The sequence below is a fragment of the Aethalodelphis obliquidens genome, unplaced genomic scaffold (genome assembly GCF_003676395.1).
Source record: "Aethalodelphis obliquidens isolate GAN/ISIS:26980383/991018 unplaced genomic scaffold, ASM367639v1 scaffold28, whole genome shotgun sequence".
NCBI lineage: Eukaryota > Metazoa > Chordata > Mammalia > Artiodactyla > Delphinidae > Aethalodelphis > Aethalodelphis obliquidens.
In genome coordinates this window covers 18741789-18765777 of record NW_020837972.1, presented here as the reverse complement: position 1 = coordinate 18765777, position 23989 = coordinate 18741789, and the positions used below count along the sequence as shown (strand labels likewise).

At 57.2% G+C, this 23989-nt stretch overlaps 1 protein-coding gene across 28 annotated transcripts in view; it reads left to right on the top strand.

Annotated features, from left to right (window-relative positions):
- NCOR2 (nuclear receptor corepressor 2) overlaps nucleotides 1–23989 on the top strand; it is a 222291-nt gene that overhangs the window by 6832 nt on the left and 191470 nt on the right. For 27 of the 28 annotated variants that reach the window (XR_003436770.1, XR_003436769.1, XM_027125085.1 and 24 more), the window contains exon 2: nucleotides 23225–23271. The exons of the other annotated variant lie outside the window; for it this stretch is intronic. The gene's annotated coding sequence lies outside the window, so the exon portion shown is untranslated. The remainder of the gene's footprint in view (nucleotides 1–23224; nucleotides 23272–23989) is intronic. 28 annotated transcript variants of the gene reach the window in all.

Here is a 23989-nt window from a genome sequence, read left to right as displayed (position 1 = left end):
TGGAAGTAAAGTTTTATTGGAACGCAGCCATGCCCATTCATTCATGTGTAGTCTGTGGTGGTTTTCAGGCTATAGCAGCAAAACTGAGGAGTTGTGACAGAGGCCGGAAGGCCTCCAAAGGCTAGAATATTGATTCTCCTGCCCTTTACAGAAGACATTTGCCGACCCCCGATAGAGAGCTCCCACATTCTTTTCAACTTCAGCATAACCTTCCAGGGTTATGTCAAGGAAACTGGGGCCCTGATGAGTTTGAGGGTCACACCCAGCAGGCCCAAAAACCCCTCCTTCTGCCTGGCTCACTGTTCTTGCTGTTATGCTGTTGCTGTTCTAGAATGCAGTAGGGCAGTGGGGATGGTTAAAGCAGATGACCTTTGGCACAATGCTCTGGCCTCTTAGATGATGTTTGAGGCTATAATCCCTTCTGTCCAGCGCCACAGAGTTGCTGTATGTAACACCTTCTGGGTGGTGCTACATAGTTTTCACAAATTTTTGCAAAGTCTCTCAGAATCCATCTTGTTTCCCTCTTTGCTTTGACTGTTAGGATGCTCGGAGCCAAGTTTGCAGCCTGCCTTCAGCAGTCTGATCTGGTCTGTGTTTTGGTTTTACCGACTTAATCCTGTTTTCAGATTGGTTTGTCCCTGATTTTTCTTTTTGTCTTGACCTTGCTCTCTGATTTTTTAAAAAATTAATTAATTAATTTATTTTTGGCAACATTGGGTCTTTGTTGCTGCGCGTGGGCTTTCTCTAGTTGCGGCCAGCGGGGGCTACTCTTCATTGCACTGTGCGGGCTTCTCATTGTGGTGGCTTCTCTTGTTGTGGAGCATGGGCTTCAGGCTCGTGGGCTTCAGTAGTTGTGGCGTGTGGGCTTCAGTAGTTGTGGCGCGTGGGCTTCAGTAGTTGTGGCACACAGGCTCAGTAGCTGTGGCGCGCAGGCTCAGTAGTTGTGGCACTTGGGCTTAGTTGCTCCGCGGCATGTGGGATCTTCCCAAACCAGGGCTCGAACCCGTGTTCCCTGCATTGGCAGGAGGATCCTTAACCACTGCGCCACCAGGGAAGCCCCTTGCTCTCTGATTTTACCTTATCCTATGCATTCCTGACAGTTGTCTCAGTTCTTGAGGGGTGGGCTGGAGCAGACAGGAGTAAAGAAGAGGAAAACACTTGCGAGATGTTTCCAGGTTTGTGCCCCCTGCGTGCCTGCGGGGTGGTGGGTGGGTGGTCTCCTGACAGATGATTCCAGAAGGAAATCAAGGCCCCATGGAGTGTCTTAACCAAGGTCAGACCCTGGGCAAGAACCAGGGTCTTTGGGTGTCCATCCTGGGTCAGACTTGGGAAGGTGACAGTGAGTGAGTTGGAAGGTGCAGGATCCCTACTGGAGGCCCTGGGGCCCTTGGGAGCCACTTGGCCTGAGGGAAGACCCTGCAGTGGGGTAGGTGACGAGCTTACCATTCCTGGGTGGAGGGTCACTCCTGTCTGTTCCATATCCGGGGCGCAGGGATCGTGGAGTTGTTGCGGTGGCAGTGCTGCGGGTGTGTCCACGTGGAGGGGCCTCTGGGCTCCGGTTCCAGCCTTGGTGCTCTGCGGACGCTCTGCGGACGCTTTCCAATGTTTCTGCTTCCTTCTGTTGACCCTGGGATATTTCTCTGAGCTGGAAAGGAAGTGGGGGGAAAACGTAACCCACGGGTAGAATCGGATGAGACCAGCAGCTGGCCGCCCGCTGGAGGGCATGTGTGGGTGTGTCTCCCGGAGACCTGGGGGCCCAGGCTCTCTGCCTCCTGTCTCGTGGGGTTGGCTTGGTCTTTGGTGACGTGTGTTTGTGTTTTAGGGCTTGTGAACGGAGCTCAGATGAGCCACGGGGCAGAGTCTGGTGTCTGCCTCTTACTGGCTGTGCGATGCGGCCTAGGACAAGTAATGGAGCCTCTGTGCAGAGCTTCTCAGTTTACTCACCAGTGAAATGGGGTGATGAATGACACGCGGCCTTAGAGGGTCTGGTGAGGCAGAGGGAGCTGAGGGGCCATTCGAGGCGTGAGTCCGTCCTTCAGGCCGTGTCTTTAGTCCCTCTCCTTCCTGTCTGCGGCTCCTAACCCTCGGAGCCCGCCCTGGGGCCAGGCAGGTGGACCCAGCAGCCTCCTTCCCTTTGTCCCAAAGGGGCTTCAGGCCCGATCTGTCCCCAAACGGACGTGCGGTCCCCCCTCGCCCCCAGACCCCCCAGCCTGGGCTTCCTGCCTGAGTGTGGGGCCGAGCCAGAGAGCTGGGGGTCACCCCAGCTGCCCTCTCACCCGCCCAGCGCCTGCAGAAGCCTCCATGCTGCCCCCGTCTGTTCTGTGCAGAGCTGCTGGGTGGACCCTGCGGGTGAGCGCCCTGACCTGACTCAGAGCCCCATGAGCCCTCAGGGCCTCCCGGCACCTCTTGCATGAAATCCAGGCCCTTCTCTCTGCCTCGGAGGCCTGTCTGCCCCCGCGTCTGCTGACCTCCGACCTCCCCTTGGTGGCCACCCCTGCAATAACTGTGTGCTATATTGGGGGGGGGGGGGGGGGGGGGACCTTTGGGGGGGGGGGCAGGGGGGGGGGGGGGGGGGGGGGGGTGGTACTTCTGGGCGGGAGGTCAGGAGGGGTGGGGGGGAGGGGAGTGGATTTTTCTTTGTGGCCCAGGGGGCCTCTCTGGGAGATGCTGGCAGTCAGAAGTCCCTGAGGCCAGGCCCGAGGGTGCACACAGCTGGGGCCCCGTGGGGAGGGGGTGCCTCGGGGGTCCCTGCTTGTCCTCACGCTGAGCTCCGGTGCCCGCTGCAGACCCTCCGGGAGCATCGCCCACTGCTACTGTCTCCTTGGCCATGGCAACTGCCTGGCACCGCGGGCCTGCTCGTTAGGCTAACGGGGCGAGCCTGCTGGGCCAAGGTGGGGGGCCAGGACGCGCTGCCCTGGGGCTCAGTGGGGCTTGTCCGCCGGGCGACCGGCCACCGGGCCAGGAGCGGAGCGGGGGCGCTGGAGGAATGCTGCAGAGTCCAGCGGGAGTCAGGGGTCCCCAGGGTCCTGGGGGCTTGGGTCCGGTTTGCAGGGTGGGGTTCTGTTGGGAATTACCTGTGGTGGTGACTCCTGGGTAACTCCTGTGACCAGTTAAACGAGGGGAGGATGAAAGCTGGGGGAGAGATTGGGAGGCGCCCACTTTTCCCTGCCCCCCACACCCACCGACACCGTCTCCCACCCTCCTAAGTATTCTTAACCATTTTCACTTTTGCCCACTTCTGCTGCCTACACTCCATCTAGGCCACCGTACTGGGTGGAATAGTGTCCCCTCCCCCAATTCATGTGCTTCCCAGAACCTCAGAAGGAGACCTTATTTGGAAATAGGGTCGCTGCAGATGTAATTAGTTAAGATGAGGTCATGCTGGAGTAGGGTGGCCTTAAATCCAATAGGACTGGTGTCCTTATAAGAATAGAAAATCGTGTGAAGGCGGAGGCAGAGAATGGAGGGATGTGTCTACAAGCCGAGGATTGCTGGCTAGATCCATGCAACAGACTCCCTTGGAGCCTCCAGGAGGGACCACTCCACCCGACACCTTGATTTCAGACTTCTGACCTGCACAGCTATGAGAGAATACATTTGTATTGTTTTAAGCCCCCTGGTTTGTGGTAAGTTGTTATAGCAGCTCCAGGAACCTAATACAGCTCTCATCATCACTTGCTTGGACTGCTGCAGTAGCCTCCTCACCAGTCAGCCTGACCCTCTGTTCCCCACATGGCAGCCAGAGGGTTTTCTTTTAGGCCTGTCCCTCCTGTGCTCAGAGCCCTCCCATCTCAGACAGCATAAAAGCCAACTCTTTATCTTGCTTACAAGTCCCTGCACAGTCTGTGCCCGCTCCCCCGCCCCATTCCCTTTCTGATCTGCTCCCCTTGTTCACACTCTGTACCAGCCACACTGACCTCCTTGTTGAAATTTACCTGACATGTGCCTGCCTCAGGATCTTTGCACTTGTTCTGCCTGCAACACTCTTCCCCCAGGTGTCCGTGTGACTTGCGTCATTTCTCTGCCATCTTTGCTCAGATGTCACCTTTTCTGTGGGTCCTTCTCTGGTCTTAATTAAAATTGTACCCTCTCCTCCTCAAGCCCTCTCCTCCCCTCCTTCACATGTCTCCTTCCGATGAACTATGGTTTTATCTGTTTAACTTGCTGTTGTCTGTCATCCCTGCTAGAATGCATGTTCCAGAAGGGCAGGGACTTTGGTCCACATTCCCTGCTGCACCGCCATTCTAGAACAGCTCTGGACACACAGTAGGTGCCCAATAAATGTGTCGACTGTCAGGTTCTGGCTGGGCATGGCCTGACCTGGCATCCCAATGCAGGATGTCTTGGGATCCCAAGTTGTCTGCCTTTCCCTGCATCTGATACCTTTTCCCTCACCTGTGGCCCTCCTCAGACCCCCGGAGGTCGCTGGGCCTTCAGCTGCTCCCTCCCTGTCTTTCCTGTGGGTGGTCGTGACAGTCCCCTGCGGAGCAGAGCTGATTCCTGAGCTCTGAAGTGGCTGAGGTTTGAGATAATAAGGTCCTGGCTACTTCAGGCCTCAGTTTTCCCATCCCCAAAATGGACACAGTCAGATTGCTCGTCTCTCGAGGCTGTTGGGAGCGTTAAGTGAGGACACACAGGAAGGGGCTTGCTGCCTGACACTGAGAGCACAGAGAAAGACTTCAATCCGATTGGTGCTTGGTGGCGGTGGTGTCAGTTTGCTGTGCTGGTTTTCAGAGGAAGGGTGAGACATCATAGCCGGATGGCTCCAGGTGCCTGGGGGACTTTAAGCCCGTGTTCCCTTAGGCAGGTGGCCTCTGGATGCTCTTGTGGCCGGAGACGTCTCCTTCCTGGCCCCATGCGCCCATCCCCTCCATCACAGGAAGGTGAGCTCTGCAGGGTCCGAGGGGGGCATTCCCAGGGCCTGTGAGGCCTGTCTGTTGTTTGCTGAGAGAGAAGACCCCAGGTAACTTCACGAAACCCAGGAACAGGAGGAACCCTTCTCCCTTTCTTGGGCTGGGTTCTTCTTTCACTCTGTGCCTCAGTTTCAGCATCTGTAAAATGGGGATAGATGTCTTCCCTGCCTCCTAGGGGAGTGGGCTGGATTAGGGCACCTGGGGTGGCCTCTGTGATGGTGACCTGCCATGGATAGGTTGTGTGCATGCCGTCTTCCTCCCCACCTTCCTCGTCTGGTCTCTGGGCAGGGCTGGGGGCTGAGCTGACAGAGGTTTTATGGGCGAGCTCACTCCGTGTTGTTGTATGTTAGCTCATTTAAGCCCCACAATGACCACAATGACAGCTGTGGCCAGAACTGTTAATTTCCCTGTTTAATGATGGGAGAATCAAGGCACAGAGTGGTGATGTCATTGGTTCAGGGCACATGGCTTGTAAGCTCTTTCCTTGGTGGGTGGCTGTCACAGGCAGGACCTGGCCTTTCCTCCTGTCTCCCTTTCCCGTGGACTGTGGATCCCCAGGCAGGGGGGTCGGCCTGGGTCCACCATGTGCCCAGCCCTGGGCGCCTCAGCTCACCTCTCTGGCCTGGCCTGGCCTGTTTGCCTCGAGGTCACACTCCCAGGCTCCCCGCAGGCTCCTGGGCTCTGCCTTGCAGGAAGCTGACCCCGCTGTCTAGACTATAAATAGTAGCCGCAGCGGCGGGCAGGAAGCTGCGTCTCATGGCACCTGGGCGCTGGCTGCTGCCCCCTTGCTGCAGCGCCTCCTGGAACTGTGCTTCTCCCGGTGGGAATGCCGAGGCGGAAGCGTATGTGCACCCCAGGCGCTGCTCTGCAGGTTTGCTGTGTGACCTTTGGGTCCCCGTTGCCCTCTCTGTGCCCCTGAGCCCCTGGCCATGTGTCCGGGATGCCTCTGATCTCCCCGTGCTGTAAAGAGCGCCTCCACGGTGTTTGGATGGCAGCCAGGGAGGTGTGGAGGGTTTGGTGGGTGGTCTGACACTGGGGGGACAGTTAGTGTTCTCCTTGGAGGGGAGGTAAGTGGGAGGGGGCCATTGAGGGAGCCTGGGGAGGGGAGATGGGCCCTTTCCAGATGCAGGGTGGAAGGGGTGTGGGGGAGGCTAAGGTGGAGCTGCCTGGAGGGTCCTGGACTGGGAGGCAGGCCATGGGGTGGGCGCCGGGCATTTGAGACCCATCTTGTTTACTGGGTTGCTGTGTAATCTTCGTACAACCTCTCTGGGCCTTGGCATCCTCCTCCCAGATTTTCTGGCAGGAGAGAGACGCACAAGGGTTTCGCAGCAAGGAGAGTATTTCGTCGTGTCCTCTGTCATCTGTCGCGTTGCGACGGCTATTGTTAATATCGTTCTGTTGTCATGGGGCAGGTTTCACCCTGTCCCTGTCTGTCCTGCCAGGTCCTTGGAGACCCGGCTCTTGGGCAGGGGTCAGTGAGGTGTGCTCACCAGCAGCCACGGGGGGAGGGTGCTGACTCACACCAGGGTTGCCCCTAGTGGCCGTGCTGCTGGGCACACTGGGTGGCCTCTGCTTCCCCAGTGCCCGCTCACCACCCACCAGCTGTGTAGTGAGGGCTTGGCCCCTTGGGTGGTTTTCCAAGCATGAGTGTCGTGCTGCCGGTCAGTTGAACCTTGCAAAGCCTTCCATTTTCCCGGAGGTTGTGTGCTTTGTTGGTGCCAGCGGCGTTCTTGACCTGGAATGCAGGGACGTGACGGTTTCAACAGGGCATCTTCCCTGTATGGATCTTGCTGGAGTGGGGGATGAACGATAGGGCGATTCGTGACTGGTCCCCAAAACCCACACAAGTTGCCCAAGAAAATGGATTGATGAGTTATTTGTTGTCATCTTAGGGAAGTCTCTAGTGATAAGCCCCAGGGCTCTGCCTGCTTCACGTTTTCATCAAAGGCTAGACTGGGCACCCTTGGGGTATGTGTTCACCGTGCAGATGACAGAGCGGGGTGTTCTGTAGGAGTGGAGAGACTGAGTCACGTGGACTCAGTACTTGCCTGCTGGAGCTCAGGGTTTGTGCGTGGGCCTTTGGGGCAGTTCCCTCGAGGCCCAGAGCTTTTTGGAGCCTGTGGGGAGGAGGATAATGGTCTCGTCCAAAGATGTGTACGCCCCTAAACCCCAGAACCTGTGACTGCGCTATGTTACATGGCAAAGGGGAATTAAGGTTGCAGATGGAATTAAGGATGCCAGTCATTTGACCCTGAGGTGGAGGAAGTTATCCTGGATAATCATGGTGGGCTCACAGAGGTCCTTATATGGGAGGCAGGAGGTTAGTCCAAGAGATTTGAAGGTGCTGTGCTACTGGCTTTGAGGATGGAGGGAGGGGCATGGAGCCAAGGAGTGCAGGCAGCCGCTAGAAGCTGGAAAAACAAGGAATGCGGGCTCGCCGAGAGCCTGCTGCAGGAGCACAGCCCAGCTGACACCCTGGTTTTCACCTCGTTAGATCCGTTTCAGACTTCTGATCTCCAGAACTATGAGATAAGAAATCTGTGCTGTTTCAGGCCACCGCGTTCGTGATCATTTGTTACAGCAGCAAGAGGAAACTCAAACAAGAGCCCTCATCTTCCCTGAGACCCCTAGCAGCCAGGTGCCTGGTCATTTAGACCGTGTGTGTCCCTGCAGCCAGTGGCCTTGGAATCAGGTGACCGCTCCGTGTCTTGCCCTTGCCCTGGGGCTATGGGTGAGGGACACGGAGTGAACAGAAGGACCTGCAAACTGTAAAGGCTTGTGCTGGAGAAAAAAATGAAATGCAAGGGCTTCCCTGGTGGCGCAGTGGTTGAGAGGCCGCCTGCCAATGCAGGGGAGGCGGGTTCGTGCCCTGGTCCGGGAAGATCCCACATGCCGCGGAGCGGCTGGGCCCGTGAGCCATGGCCGCTGAGCCTGCATGTCCAGAGCCTGTGCTCCGCAACGGGAGAGGCCACAGCAGTGAGAGGCCCACGTACCAACAACAACAACAACAACAACAAAATGAAATGCAAGAAAAAAAAGTCTAGAAGCAGAGAGATGACCAGCAGGGAGGGAGTGGTGTGAAGTAGGGATGTTTGTGTGTTCATTTATTCCTTCAAATCCGGTGGGGGTACCTGGCTCCAATGAAGGCCCAGAGGGAAAAAAAATGTGTCCCCAGCCTGTCCGCCCCAGCCGTGAGGAGCCGCAGATGATTCTTCTGGGTGGGGTCTCCCGAGGGGCAAGTGCTTCACATTCTCGGAGCAGACAGGCGATGCCACATGCTGCTTCCTTCCCGGCTTTATTGAAAAGAGAAGGAAAATGGCCCACGCCTTCGGCCCGAAGGCCCTCTGGGCCGTCGTCCAGAAACCTGAAGCCTGCAATTAAATGAAACTGGATCCTTAGGTGGGGAGAGCTTCTCTCCCCTGAAGAGGAGGCTCTGGAGACCGGGCCCTGGGGAACCACTGCTCGCGGATAGGCTGTATGGGGTCTGGGGAGACGGTGGGAATGTTCTAGCCAGTCTTGAGTCCAGGAGGCTGGGCTCTGGGCCACCAGCTAAGGTGGCGGCTGCCTTTTATCCAAAAAATAAAAAATAAAAATTACAGGTGACTTTCTCGTCATTTGAGCTTCCTCCCCAGAGACTGCCACTTCTCCACTGGACATGTGCTCGTCTAAGAATGTTGTCACACTTGCACGGGCCTCTGCACGGTTTCCTGCACGGCCTGGGGCCCCTGTCTCATCTCCAGGCTGGAAGGATGCACGTGGCCGCGTCTTTCTGTGTTTGCCGCTCTGCAGTTTGCTGTTAGAGTGAGCCACAGGACTCTGCCCGTTTTGTAGGTCAAAAGTGGTCGAATATCGACAGCTTTTATATAACTCGGCCTAGTAATTTCCTCTCCACGTTGAGACGGGCAAGCAGACTGGAGTGGTTCCGAGCAGGGATCCTGACGGCATGGGTCCCCGTCCCTCCTGGCCTCTTTCCAGCTGTGAGATGTCACTCTGTGCCTCAGTTGCCCTATAGGTAAAATAGGGACTGAAATAGTACCTATTTTCTAGGACCGTTTTGAGGATTAGAAGCGTAACACACAAGGTTTATCGTGTAGCTATTATTGTTATTTTAAAAAATTCCCTGGCGGTCCAGTGGTTAGGACTCTGTGCTCTCACTGCCGAGGGCCTGGGTTCCATCCCTGGTCGGGAACTAAGATCCCTCGAGCTGCGTGGTGTGGCCAAAAAAGAAAAAAAAAGAAAAGAAAATAGGATTTTGCGACGTGTTGGTGCAGTTAGACCTAGTTGATGAATTTTAACTTCTGGAGAGATAGTATCTCGTCATGGGGACCCAGGACACGTGATTGGCGTAGTCCCTAGATACCGCTTGGGGTGATGGCCGTGTTTGGAGCTTCTCTGGGTGCTTCCAGGTGCTCACGTGCTCTCCTCCTCCACGTGTTCCTGGGAGCGGGACTGCTGGCTCGTGGCTCTTCCAGCCGATGCTGGCAGGTCCTGCAGGGGCTCCCTGGCCGGCCCTCTGTGGTAGGGTGTGAGGTCTCCCTGTGGCCAAGGCCGTGGGCAGGGCGTGTGGCTCGACGGCTGCTTTATGAAAAAGACTTTCTTGATTTTCAGAAGCAGAACCAACCAGTTCTTTGTATTTTTACTTTATTTCATTTTATTTTATCTTATTTTATTTATTTTTGGCCATACCACGTGGCAAGGGTCTTAACTGCTGGACCGCCAGGGAAGTCCCTGTGTTCTCTAGAAATTGGAAAATTAAGACACAAAAAAAGCCTGCACCAAAAAAAAAAAAAAAAAAAAATACAACCATGTTCTCACCGCCCCCCGGCCCCGAGAGAGAGACTGTTGGCATCTTGGTGGTGACTTAAGGCCCGTTCCTGCCTCAGTCTTCTCATCTGTGAAGTGGGGGAAGTGTTGCCCTGAGGGTTGCCGGTGATCCGGCGAGGAGCTCTGCCACCTTCGTGGGCTGGCTGTTTCCTTTCCGGGCCTCAGTTTCCCCATCTGGAGAGTGGCCTTCGTGGTAGCACTTGCCTTCTGGGAGGCTGTGGGGATTAAGAGTCTCTTTGACCGGGCACGGGGCGCACAGTAGGTGCTTTTTGATGGTGAGCAGGTGACCTGTGTGCACAGACTTGGAAGGCCAGGGTGCACACACCTGCCCTTGGGGTGGGGGGCGCTGCAGCGGGCCGTGCAGGGCTGGGGCCGAGGGTGGGCAGGGTGTCCTCTCCATGCCTGGTTGTGCAGGTGGGGGTCTTGGCTGGAGGGGCTCAGCTGCCCTCCTCCCCGGGTCCCCGAGGAGCCGGCTCAGTGGAGATCCCTAAGGCGATTAAGTGGGTTCATTTGATCCTGAACGTGAACTTGAGCAGGCGGCTTATCTCCTGGAGATGAAAGCCGGGCTGGAGAGGAGCCACCTGGCCCACGCAGGGAGTGCGGGATTTTCTCCTCCACCCCCTGCCCAGCCGGGGCCTGTGCTGGGGCCTTTTGCCCCACCCGCCTCCAGCCCCTTCAGCCACATGCGATGATGGACCGAGGGCCAGGTGCTTTTCCGGGTCTCATAGCGGCAGGCTCGCCGTGTTAATTCGTTTGATCCTCTCAATCTCGCGAGCTAGCAACGATCGCATCATCACTTTCCCTGTGTTACAGGCAAACAGCTAAGGCTCAGAAAGGTCGGCTAGCTTACCCAGAGCCACACAGCATCCTGACAACCCCTGACGATATTTAGAGCGTATCCTTGGAAAATCCCCTTTACTCCTTGGCGCTGAAATTCCTCCTGAATACGGTCTTGACTTTGCACAGAATTAACAACAACAATAACAACAATCAGTGTACACTGTAGTGTAAAAGGAAATGGGAGGAAGTGCTGCTGGCTCCCACTCAGAATGAGTAAGTGTCGATGCGATGCAAGTGAGATCAGAAGCGTTTTGGTTCTGGAAACACATGAAAGTGATGCTAAAGAAAAAGCTAGCGTCTGGATCGGTTCTGGCAGGTTTTTTTTAAACGGCCAGGTTATTTGAAAATTGTGTGGAGAGGGTGGCTTTCGTGGCGTGGGACTGTCCCACTGGCCGAGCGCCAGTCCCAGGACAGCCAATAACATCCCTGCCAGTTTCTGAGGTGTTCCAGAGTGGGGACCCTGCCTTGGAGACCCCCTCGGCCCTAACAGCACAAAGACAACAAGATGCTGTGAGTGGGGGGTGGGACCCCCTGTGGTCGAGACCCTCCCTGCTTTCATAGTGGCAGACCAGACACTGTGGTCCCCCTCCCCCATCCACTGTCTGGCTCGGCACCCACACAGCCTCCTCCTGGCCCCTGAATCCATCCTCTCTTGTCCCTGCTGTGCTCTCCATGCTGCAGGCAAAGGGATCCTGTCCGAAGGAGAATGAGAATCTTCAGCTCCTTGCCTCACCCTCTCCCTTCCCTTTTTCCTCCTCCTCTGAGAATAAACCCAGAGGCCCCAAGGGTGCCGGGGAGCTGTTCACCCTCACTGACCCATCTCCTGGCTCTTGCTCCAGCCACATCCCTCCCCACCCCGGCCTCTGCACTCAGCCGCTGCACTTGCTGTTCCCCCACCAGGCATGCTGTTCCCTGCGATCGGCATGGCGGCTGCCATCAGGTCTCAGCTCAGATGTCACCCTCAGGAGGACCTCCTGGCTGCCCAATCAAGGGCACCCCCTGCAACCACTGTCCCAGCCGCCCACTTAGGTCTGTAGTTGTTGATCGATGAAGTTTCTTGGTTGATTTCTTCCCCTGGTGTGTGTTGTTGGCCTTCCCACATCAGGTCACTTCCGAGGAAGCAGGAGCTGCCTCTGTCTTGTCTGCTGCTAGGCCCCCAGTGCCTGGAATGGTGTCAGGATGTAATAGGGGCTTTTGGTCAGTTAGTGTTGACGGCCGATGGGTCCCTTGGCAGCGAGACCAGCCCTGGCCTGACCTGGAGGAGGGGGACTAGGGTCCTGGACACAGGTCCCTTGTCCCTCAGGTGGGTTCTACCCTGTCTGGAACTGACCAGACCAAGGGGCTGGCCCAGGGGAGGGTGGGTGCCACTGACTGCTATTTCCTGCCCAGGAATAGAGGCCCTTAGGGGTCAGGGTAGGGGTGGGGTCAGTGTGGTGACGTAGCCCCCAGGATTCTTTTGGCAGTGTCTGAAGACATTTCGTTTATCCCAGCCTGGAGGAGGTGTCACAGGCATAGCGGTTTGACGCCAGAGATGCTGTGAACATCCTCCAGTGCACAGAGCAGCCCCACAATGACGAATGATCAGGCCCAGGTGTCTGTAGCGTGAAGACCGGGCATCGGGCCTTAGGAGCTCACATCTTGATTGTGCCCCGGGCAGGGGAGGGCAGGAACACCTAGATTCCCTTTTCATGCTTCGTCCGTATTTCTGTGGCCCAGAGCATGCTCTCCCCTCCCCTCCCCCCCGGGCACTTCCCTGATGGGGCTGATGGGACGCTGGATGGTGGACGAGGCTGGATGTGATCTAGCGGCCCTGGGGCCAGTTCACAGCTCGCCTAGTGGCTGTTCTGTGCCCCGGGTCCCCCGCCTCCACTCCACCACAGAAGCAGGAACTTTCCAACACAGAGCCCGGCTGTGAATCAGCACCACTCACTCTGGGCAGTACGTGGGGCCTCTGGGGCTGTTTTCAGTTTCTACCAAGTTTCTCACTGTGACTCAGTGTTGCCCCCCGGCCCCTTGACCCAGGCTTCTGAGCACCTTCTGAGCTCCTGTGGGACGTCACAAAGCGCTGGCTTTGAGGCTGCCCTTTGCTGGGTGCTTCGGGCCTCAGTCTTCTCATCTGTGTAGTGGGAACAGCGAGGGAGATGTTATGGGTGTTTACTGTCATCGAACAGTGGATCCCAGGGGCCGCATGTGCCCAGGGTGTGCATGGAGGGAAATGAAGCAGACACTAGGGGGTGAAAGCTGGGAGACTCACTGGGGGACTCACACAGGGGAGGCCCGTGCCCTGTATCCCCTCCAGCTCTGTCCGTGGAGGATCTGGGTGGAGGGCCGTGTGTCCAGGGGCTTCTGTTCTCCATGACAGGCAGTCGCCAGGCCCAGTCGGGGATGGTGGCCTACGTCTCTCACTGGGTCGTGCTTCAGAGGCTGGGGCGGGGGGCCCGTGCCCCAGGTATTCTCCTCATGACCTGGCTCAGGGCTTGAGCCTGGTGTCCTAGGTGCTGAGGGGCTGGGCTTGCGTCCCTGGGGAGGCGGGCTGGTGAACCCCGATGGCGAGCTTGCACTGAGCACCTGCTGTGTGCCAGACTGTATATTTCTGCACAAAGTAGCCCTCGGCATCACCCCCATTTTACAGATGGGGAAACCAAGGCTCGGAGGAGCAAGGTGACGGCCTCAGGCTTAACAAAATGGTAGAGCTGGGATTTGTGCCTGAGCCGTCCTGGTTTTAACTCCCCTGCTTATCACCTCCACCTTGTAGCAGAGGAAACAGCCTCAGAATTTAGGCACCGGCGTGGGGTCGCCCAGCTAGAACCTGGTGCAGCTGGGATTGGGTCTGGGTCTCCGGCCAGATCCCGGGCCGCTGGGACTCTGTGTATGGACTCCCTTGCTGGGCCTCTCTGTCCCCATCTGTGCAGGATGGGCTGGTGCCCGGGTCACAGATGCTGGGGTGGGCCGGGGCTGGTCTTGGGGAGCGGGAGTGTGCAGAGGGAGGCCTGTCGGGGTGGGGGAGGAGTGGGGTGCTCCAGTAGTGTGCAGAAGTCCTGATCTCCCTTCAGGACCAGGTCAGCGGGAACCACCCCTCCCGCCTGGGTTGCTGGACTCATTGGAATATCCCCTGGGCCCCCGGTGACAAATCTCTTTCACCATCTCTTGACCCAGACAGTTAATTGCTTCTGGCGATCAATCCCTGGTTCCATGACACCCCTGCTCTCCCCGGCAGCCCCCGGCCCTGCCCTGCAGCCACTAATGGCCCAGACCCTGCTCTTGGGCAGGGAAGCTTGGGGCAGGGTGGGAGGCTCTGCAGTGGTTTTCCCTTCCAGCTGACCGTCAGGCAGCCTCCTCCCAGGGGACCCAGCAGCTGGCATTGTAGGGCCCTTGGCCTGTGCTCCTACAGGGTGGAAACTGAATTAGCTTTACAGAGAGCCTATGATGGGGCCTCTGAGGGACTTTCAGAGGCTTCTGGAAGTTTCCACCCCATGCAGTCCCCTGTGCCCCATTCCCAGAAAGCCCACTGTCTTATCTCCCACCCCTCAGGGGACTCCCAGGTGGAGGTGATGTGTGGTTAGAGTGGATGCCTGGATGCAAATCTTAGCTGTGGGAACCCTGGGTACACTGTCTTGCCTCTCTGCCTCATTGCCCCCATCTGTAAAATGGGGAGAGTCATAGTAACTCGTGTGTATGGTGGTTGTAAGAATTAAACCAGTTAGTAATTTACAGGGCTTAGCACGGTGCCCACGCAGTGAAAGCCTCAGGGGAGCTCCAGGTGTCTGCAGCTGGCGATGCCGGTGGTGGACAGACAGGTAGACGGACAAATGGCTTCTCCGTGCTGCCGTCTTGGGCCTCCGCAGGCCTCGGAGCGAAGCCCCTGGCCCTCCCGGCCTGATCTGTGCTGCCTGCCCTGACTTGGCCTGTGCTGGGCCGGGAGCCAGGCTGCCGACACCCGTGTGGCCCGAGCCCCCGTCTGCCCCCCTTCCCTCCAGAAACGGTCGATATCCTGGCTCCTTCCTGGCGTCTAATTGCTCTTGTCGGCTGCTGTCTCCGCAGATGGCCCCACGCCCCGTAGCGAGGAGGCGGGCGGGAGGTTTCTGAGCAGTGTGTTCTGGGGCCAGATTGAGAGTGGAGTGGGGGGAGAACGGGGCAGCCGAGGGAGGACGCCCGGGCCCCCATCTCCCTGCCCCTCCCTGGCTGTGCCATCTCGGGCAGGTTGCTGAACTTCTTTGGGCCTCAGTTTCCCCATCTGTGAAATGGGGTCAGGATAGACGGCCCAGGACCTGGCACACGGTGACTGTGCACGCAGGAGGGGCTATTATTATTGCTGTGGTGACCATCGTGGTGGTTTGGCCTGTGATCAGCGCAGGTCTCTTTTGGGAGCCCGGATAGGTGGACTGGGGGCTGGGGGGCCTGCGGGCAGGGTCAGTGCGGATCCTCATTCTCCTCCTGACGGTGTGCCCCCCTTGGATGGGCCTGAGCCCCCTGGAGTGGGGCCGTGGCCCCCGTGGTTGGATGGACTGTGCCCCCTTTGGGTGGGCCCACGTGTCCCCCTCTGTTGGGCCACAGCCCCTCCTCCCCTTTTGTCCCCCCCCAGGCCCTGTCCACTCACATCCACGCTGGCTGTGGCCTTGGCTTTGCTGCGCCCTGCCCTGCCCCCACGCCCCGGCAGTCGCCGGCTGCTGCAGGCTGGTGGGGAATCAGAGACCTGGGTGAACTCTCCATGATTGCCTCTCCGCAGCTTCAAGGAGAGCCGGCCTCAGCTGTCACTTGAGAAGGAAAATAAAATATCCCAGTGGCTTCTAAGTGGAAGAGCTGCCTCCCTCCCGCTCTGGCTGTCTGGGCTGCTTGCTACGACAGTGACAGGGAAGGGCCACACCCGGTCCCAGGGGACAGGGGAGACTTCCCTGCTCATCGGGTGTGAAGAGACGTGTCTGGCAGACCCAGGCAGCTCTGGGAGGGGCGTTAGGTCCCCCACACCCTAACGCCTCAGGACCCTGGCCTGCTCCTGCCCTGGGTGCCTGGGTCACACTGTACCTGAAGTCCCCAAATCCAGCCTGCAGAGATGGCTTCCGGAAGTTATGCCTGCCCACTGGGGGCAATGCCCGGATCTGCGGGATCGCGTTTAGGGCGTCTGTAGAACACGTTTCGTGGCTTTTGCTCATCTTGGCCTCGTATGGTTCACGCTGCCACATGGAGGCTCACGTGGGCATCACTTCCCTTTCCTCAAAGTGGCGGGCATTGCAGCAGCCCCTGGGCCCTGGGTGATTTTGTAGAACTTGACCTGTGCCCACTGAGGGGGTTGAGATGGGACAGCGGGAGCTGCAGGTGGAGCGTCTCCTCTCTGAGGGCTGGTGCCAAGGCTCCTGGGCTGGCACGGCAGAGCCTGGCAGGGGGTCCTGCCCTGGGAGGAGGTGATGACTGGGGAGGGATATTGTGGGTGAGTTGTGGCTCCTGCTTCTGTCAGGCGCTGGCTTCTGGCCTCTGCACTGACTGGGGAGAGAATCGTGGAGAACCCGCCCCCGGGGGTGGGGTGGGGAACCACTGAAGTGGGTGGCAGCCTGGCTGTGTGATCCCCTCTTGGAGCCTCAGTCTGTCCATCCAGGAAATGGGTAGCAGCAGCTCAGGAGGCTGCAGGGAGGGTTAAGTCGGGTTCCTGCTGCCCGGCTCAGGGTCTGAGAACACAGGGTAAGGGTACCACTAACAGTAACAGCGCTCAGCCCCGTGTGCACGGTTAAGGCCGCCTGGGTGCCCGTCCTGACTTCTCTCATCAGCTGTATAACCCCTGGGACAAGTGACTCAACCCGCCCCCCCCCCCAAGTCTCAGTTTCCTCATCTGTAAAATGGGGATAATAAAATAACCTACCTGGGGACTTCCTTGGCAGTCCAGTGGTTAACACTCCACGCTTCCACAGCAGGGGGCAGAGGTTCGATCCCTGGTCAGGGAACTAAGATCCCGCATGCCATGCAGCACGGGCAAAAAAGAAAAATGCTCTGTAGACTTTTTTAAAAAAAAAAAATAAATAAATAAAATAGCCTACCTGAAAGGTTGTCGGGAGTTAAATGAGTATGTAAAGGCTCAGCTTGGTGTCCTCACAGGAGTAACTAAACGCTAGTTATGGCCACTGTTACTATTGCCGTTGTTGTTGGTTTTGTGACTGCAACCAGATTGCATGTAGCTGAGTATGAGGGAGTGTGGGCTGCCCGGAGGAGGAGGCCGTTGGGCTTGTGAGTGTAGGTGGGACTCGCATGGGTATGGGAGGTGCATGGGGGGCTTTTCAGCGGTGGGGAGTGCGGGGATTGGGTGAAAGACGGCAGGCAGGTCCAGGCCTCCCCCAGTGCCTTCTGTGATCCTGGCCCCACTGTGCACCGGGCACTGTGTTAAGTCTGTTGTGAGTCGGCTGGGCCCACTGTGTGCCAGGCCTTCTCTCAGCCCTCCTGTCAGCTGCACCTCACAGCGTTGGCCCTACTGTGCTGAACCCTCCTCTGTATGCAGTCTCTTTTACTCTGAGCCTCACCCTGCTGTTCCCACTGCGCATCTGCCTTTGCATCAGGCCTTGTGGCCTCAGTGAGGGATAAGGCAGGCCCTTTCCTGGAAGGCTCAGGGTCTGCTGGAGGTGGCCAGGCAGAGTTTTTGGGTGAGGTGGCAGTGAGGGCCAGGATATGACTGGACTAACTGGAAAGGCTTATAACATCGAGGGGAGGGGAGAGGACATCATAAGCTGGGCTTTGAGGGATGTGTAGGAGTTCTTTGGAGAGACAACTTGCTGTCACTTATACCAGGGCAAATTGTGGGCACAGACCTGTCTGATACGGGTCTGTTTGGCTGTGAAATGAGCACACCGGGGAGGAATTTGCCAGGGTCCCTGGGAGTGGGGGTGGGTCAGGGGATTCAAGAAAGGGTTCATGTCCCAGCTTTTTTCTTTTGCTTCCAGCTGAGAGACTTGGGACAGGTGACCATTCCATGCCTCAGTTTCTCTGTTTCCCCATTTCTCTTGGAGTGTTGCTGTGAGGGTCCTGAAGTGGGGAGATGCAGAAAGCACTTACTGTGATTAATAAGCTTGTTGAGGTCTACGCTGTGCCAGGCGCTGCTCTAAGGGGCTCTGCTGTATTAACCCATTTAGTGGTCACAGCAGCCCTTCGAAGGGACACTGTTACCATCCCTCAGTTTATAGACAGCGAAATAGAAGCACGGGGAGATGAAGTGACTTGGGTGTCCAGTGCAGGAGTGGCCGAGCCAGGACTGGCACCCCGGCTGCCTCTGTCACTGCCTTGCCCGTCTGCAGGCACTGCGGGGGCTCTATCAACACCCCTCTCCTTCTCACACCTGGAAAGTGGGCCTCCTGGGGCCCTGCCGAGGGTACGGCCCACGTGGCTGGAGGCCCAGAGGAGGCTGGGCTGGGAGGGAGGATTTGTTCTGAGCTCTGGCCTGTGCAATCACTTTTAGCAACCTGCCCAGGGAGCAGGTGGAGGCAAAGGCCTGGTGTTGCTAGGGCCTCAAGGGGCCAGTGGGGTCGGGGCCTTGCCTCTGGGTGGCTATAGCACAGCCTGGTGGGAAAGGTTTGGAGGTACTGAGGTTCAGCTACCAAGCACTTGCCTGGCACCGAGACTTCAGCCCTCAGGTTCTGACCTTAGGAGAGACTCCAGTGCAGAGAGAGGCTGAGGCTTGGCCTGGGGAAGAGGACACCACCTCCATGGAGCCGACAGGGATTGACACGGAAGTGTCCTTCCTGGCCATGCCTCACGCTGTTCTACTTGGTCATGCGTTAGATCCGAATGTGCCCCTCCCCTCCCGTGGCCTCACCCTGGAAACAAAACCCAGGCCAGTATCGCCCCCCGCCTCGCCCCGTCCACCACTGCTTCCAGTTTAGCTGGGTCCTGTCTCCAGGCCTCTGCATTTGCTGCGCCTTCCTCCTTATCTCTTCAGCCCTGGGCTCCAGTGTCACCTCCTGGGAGACCCTACCTGTCTTCTAGTCCTCCCCCATCCCCCATCACGCCTGTCATTCATTGCAGGTTTATGCTGGTTTATGTCTGTTACTTCAGTCACTGCCCTTTGACGTCGTCTGGCTCTTTTCTTTTTTCTTTCTCTTTATTTTATTTTTTTATTTTTGGCCTCGCCACACAGCTCTGGGATCGAAGTTCCCGGACCAGGGATTGAACCCTGTGCCCTTGGCAGTGAAAGCTTGGAGTCCTAACTACTGGACCATCAGGGAATTCCCCATCTTGCTCTTTTCTTGATGTATCTGTGTGGTGTTTGAGTGTGGGTAGGTGTGACCGTGTCCCCTGAGGACCCTTGTCTTTCGTATTCATGGCCCCATCCCTGTGCAGGGGCTCTGTCAAGCTTGTCAACTGGCCGAAGGTTGATGCTGGTATCCCAGTCAAAGCTGGACAGCTCTCTCTGGGTTTGAACCCAACTGGCTCTGCCCTCCTGCACCTGTGTGGCCTTGGACTGCTAGCTTCCTGTCTCCGAGCGGGGTGGATGGACACTTTGGGTCAGCCTCTGTGGCTGGGGTAATCTGGGTGGGCTTCCTGGAGGAGGAAAAAGGCAGTGTTATGCTGGTGCTGGGAAGGCAGAGGAGGGGGTGGGAGGGCAAATGGCAGAGTTGAGGGCCAAAGCTCTGAGGGGGGCCTGATGGGGCTTGTTTGGGGGCTTGGTGCCATGTGGGGGCAGGTCTCAGCCCGTGGGCCCTGGGGAGCTGTTGAAGTGCTTAAGGGAGGGTTACCGAGGGCCTGGGGGAGGGAAACCCTTGGAAGCCGTCCTCTTTCCTCTATCTGCTTTGCTGGGAAACCAGTCTGGTCAGCCCCCCTTCCTTCCCTCCCCCACTCTCTCCCCCAGGGGTGGGGGGAGAGGAGGTCGTGGCTGGGATTCAGCAGTTGGGCTGGGCCACGACAGGACCATGGCTGGAAACACGGTGCGAGGGGCTGGCTCCCCCGCGGAGCCTTCCTGGGCCAAGCGCGCGTGTGTGGGAGTGTGTGGGAGCACAGTGTGCGCAGGCATGCACGAGTGTGAACAAGTGAGTGAATGAGGCCGTGAGTATGTGCGTGTGTGACTGAGGATGTGCAGCAGTGTCGGCACGAGCGTGACTGAGACCTTGAATGAGAGGGTCTGCTCCCTGGCTTGAGCCCCTTGCACAGGGGTCAGAGCCGCCCCCCTCCTAGGAGGCCCAGGGACCCGGGGACCTTCAGGGCCCATGGAGGTCCCACTGGGTGCAGCTCTGCTCAGGGAGCTGTTGAGCCCCCTCCCTGCTGGGGCTGCCTGGGGTCAGCCTGGGAGTGGCCACCTCCCCACTCCCGCTCTCCTTGTTCACACTCAAGGAGGGTCCCCCCACCAGTGCCCTGGCTCCCGAGGCTTAAAGCGCTTGGACCTGGGTTCAAATCCTGGTTCTTTCCCTTCCCTTCCTGACCTTGAGTGAGTTACTGCTGAACATCGGCTTCCTGGCCTGGAAACAGAAGCCCCCATCCCTCCCTCCCTCCCTCCCGGGATGGTTGTGAGGATTACGTGAGGTACCTGGGAAGCAGCCCGAGCACAGAAAGGCCACAGGAAGTGTATGTGGTTCTCCTTCCCTCCCCCACCCAGAGCTGTCGCTGTCCAAGCCGGGAGCCCAGCACAGCCGCCAAGGTTCCCTTTCCATCCCTCGCCCGCCCGCGTGAATTCTACTTGCAAAATGCTCTCCATCCCATCCACTTGTCCCGCTTCCACCCTCACCCATCCTCCACTCCACAGCCCGAATGCACTCTCCAAATTCTGGTGGGACTTGTCCCTTCTCTGCATGCGAAACCCTCCTAAGGGTCTCCCTGCCCCTGGGAATAAAATCCCAATCCGAGGGGCCCTGCGGCGATCAGCCCTGCCTACCCGGTTCACACACACACTCTCTCCGCTCCGCTTCCTTCCAGCCTCCGTGCTGTGATCAGCTGTTCTCTGCCCGCATCCCCCATCCTCTCGCCAAGCGCACCTTTCACCTTCCTCCGTGGGGCACAGCGTGGCCGTCGCTTCTCCTGGGAAGTCCCCAAGTTTTCTAGGCTGGGAACTGCTCTCTGGACCTGTGTGTTGTGGGCATTGCTGGGAGATGCTCTGTATGGCCCCCTGGGGCCGGCCCAGGCCGGTCTTGACCTCACGCCATCAGGTGCTTTGTGTCCATTGGGGGACTGCAGCGGGGACTGGCTGGGGCTGGGAGATGGTGGGAAGCAGGTGGGGTCTGATCTCCCAACCCTTCCACAGTGGTGCCTGGGGAGAGCGCCCAGCCACCTGACCCCGCCTGAGCCCTTTGCAGGACCTGCCGCAGGGGGCTGGCCACAGAGGCTTCTGGGAGGCTGGGATGGCTACGGAGACATGCCTGGGCCTCCCTGTTTCCAGCCTTCCTGCAGGGCCCTGTCTCTGGAGCTGCCGCAGATGGCAGGACAAGTGTCAAGCCTGGAGGCACTGTAGCGAAAAAAACCTTAAAAGGACAGGAAAGAAGGGGCAGGGTCCTTCCCCATGTGCCGCCTGCAGCTGCCCCTTTTAGGGCTCCTTGGGGTCTTGGAGCTTAGCTGCCAGCCCCTGCCTTGGGGTCATAGAACGCCCCGCAGGAACTGACTGCTGCTAGTGAGCCCACGCTGGCTCTGAAAGCACTTTACCTCCACGGCATCCCTGTAAGGTCGGTGTTTTTAATGTATCATTGTTCCCATTTTTAAAAATTAAAAAAAATTTTTTTGGCCACGCCATGTAACTTGCGGGATCTCAGTTCCCCAACCAGGTATCAAACCCGGGTCCTCGGCAGTGAAAGCGCGGAGTCCTAACCACTAGACCACCAGGGAAGTCCCCCTTGTTTCCATTTTAGAGATGAAGAAACTGAGGCTCAGAGAGGTGAAGCTACTTGTCCCAGGGTGCACAGCTAGGAAGGGCAGAGCCCAGATTTGAACTCAGGGAGCCTGGGCCCAGAGCCTGAGCCCTGCATGCAGCTGCCTCAGCCTTGTGAGAGCCGGAAGCCGCAGCTCCACTTGCCTTTGATCCCTGGGTGGGGGCAAGGGGTGCAGAAGGGGTTCCCTAAATGTCCACTCGAGGCTGAGATGTTTGCGAATGGACGGGTCTTGGAGACAGCCGTGGGGAGTGGGCCCATTTTCTGGATGGGAAAACCAAGGTCAGAGACTCCAAGGTCACAGCCGTTAGTAGAGGAGCTGGGACCACAGCCAGGGTTTTGATCTCTCTCTAGTGGTCTGCCCATTACTATTTGTTTACTTGTTTTTTTTCTTGCAGAAGCTAACACAATAAAGAATGCATAGGGACTTCCCTGGCTCTCCAGTGGTTAAGACTCCACACTCCCAATGCAGGGGGCAGGGATTCAATCCCCGGTTGGGGAACTAAGATCCTACGTGCCGCACAGCGCAGCCAAAAAAAAAAAAAAAAAAAAAATGCATAAACACGTGGCTGCAGATTAATGAATAATTGTGAAGGAGTCACATGCGGTCTTCTCTCCAGAGGTGCTTAACATCCTAACTTCTGTGGGAATCATCTTTTTGTTCTAGTGTGACTGCCCCTGCAGACCTCTCTACTCGTGAAAGTAGAGTCTTGCCATTCCCAGAATCTTATAAATGGAATCCTCGCGTGTGCTTAGCCTCTGAGTCTGACATCCTTCCGTGTGGTTGTGTGTCTGTAGTTTGTCCCATTTTATTGTGGGGTAGTATTCCATGGTATGGATGTACAGCTGTTTGTTTATCCCTTCATTTATGGATGGACTGTGTTCAGTTTTTTGTGATTATGAATAAAGCTGTTATGAACATTCATGTACACATCTTTGTAGGAGCATATGTTTTCATTTTTCTTGGGTAAATACCCAGCAGTGGAGTTGCTGGGTCACATGGTCACCCAAATGTATGTTTAACTTGGTAAGAAACTGACAAGCTGTTTTCCAAAGTAGTTGCACATTTTGCACTGAAGTAGTGACGTCTGAGAGTTCCAGTTGCTCTGCATCCTCGTTAGCACTTGGCATTGTCTGTCTTATTTTAGCCATCCAGGTGGGTGCGTAGTGGTCTCTTAGTTTGCACTTTCCTGATGACTGATGATATTGACCATCTTTTCATGTGCTTATTGGCCATTTCTATATCCACTTCTGTGAAGTTCTATCAAGTCTTTTTGCCCATTTTTCTGTTGGGTTGATTGGCTCTTATTTATTTGTGAGCGTGCTTTTTATATTCTGGACACTAGTGTTTATTGTGCTGGTTTTGACTTTGAATGGTGACTCAGAAATTCTTGAATGAGAGTCGTAGGCCCACCCCTCCATCAGGTGTCACTTACTGACTTTTCATAGGGTCCCCTGGGAAGTTAATGGGGGATTTTCACAGCGACAGTGTGATCTGGGCCCGGGGTCCCCTGGGGGCTTGGCTGGGGTGTGAGCTGCCTTTATAACCACATAGTTCAGATTGGAATCCCAGCTCTGTGACTTCCTAGCTGTGGGACCTGGGGCGTGAGACTTTGATTCTCTGAACCTCAGTTTCCCCCTCTGTCAAGTGGGGTAGCAGTACCACCTCATGGGGTTGTCGTGGAGAAACACTTGGCCTGATGTACACAGTGCCCCAAGTCCAGGCCAGTGGGCCTTGCCGTCTCTACCTGCACATTGATGTGGTCATACCTTAGCCCATGGGGATGCTGTGATCCTTGCTAACAAGACCCGTGTTTTCCCCTGCAGGTCCCCCAGAGTCTTTGAGGACACAGCGTTGCTGGTGGCTGTTTCTGGTAGGTTCACATCTATCCCTCCTTGCTGTCTCCAGCGGGTTCGTGTTGCTGGGACCTTCTCGTGGACAGGGGGTCGGCAGTTGCTGGGGTGCCAGGTTCTGTTGGCGGATGTGGTGGTGGGCTCTGTGTGGCCTTGTGGGGTAGGGTCTGGGCAGCAGTGTGGAGGTTGTGGGTTCCCCCGGGATGGGGTATTTTCTGGTCGAGTGCATTGATGTACAGATGGTGCCTGGGAGAAGGGGTTGTCCCAGCAGTGCAGCTGTGTGACAGTGGGTTTTCTCTGTCTCTGGGGTTCATGGCCACATTGCTTCTGTGACCCGATGGTGGGCTGCAGGCTCAGAGAGGGTGGAGCCTGTGTGCTGGCCCTCGAGTTGGGATGTTGGACGTTGGAGGAGGCCCTCGAGCCAGACACCTGTGTGCCACCGTGGTCGCCGTGCCCAGCAGGGGAGCTGGGGTTCCAGTCCCGGCACTGCCACTTTCATGCTGGGCGCCCAGGACAAGTCACTCATCTCCCTGTGCCTCCATTTCCCTGTCTGTAAACTGGGGTAATGAGTGTCCCCTCGTAGGGTTGCTGCGACAATTAAATGAGCTGATAGGGAGCAGCGCCTGGCACAGAGGAGCTGCTCAAAAGCCCATCACCACAGTGCTTTTCACGTCACTGTGTCTTGTGCCCCTCACAGCGGTGCTCCAAAATGGGCTGTTATCCTCATTTTATAAAAGG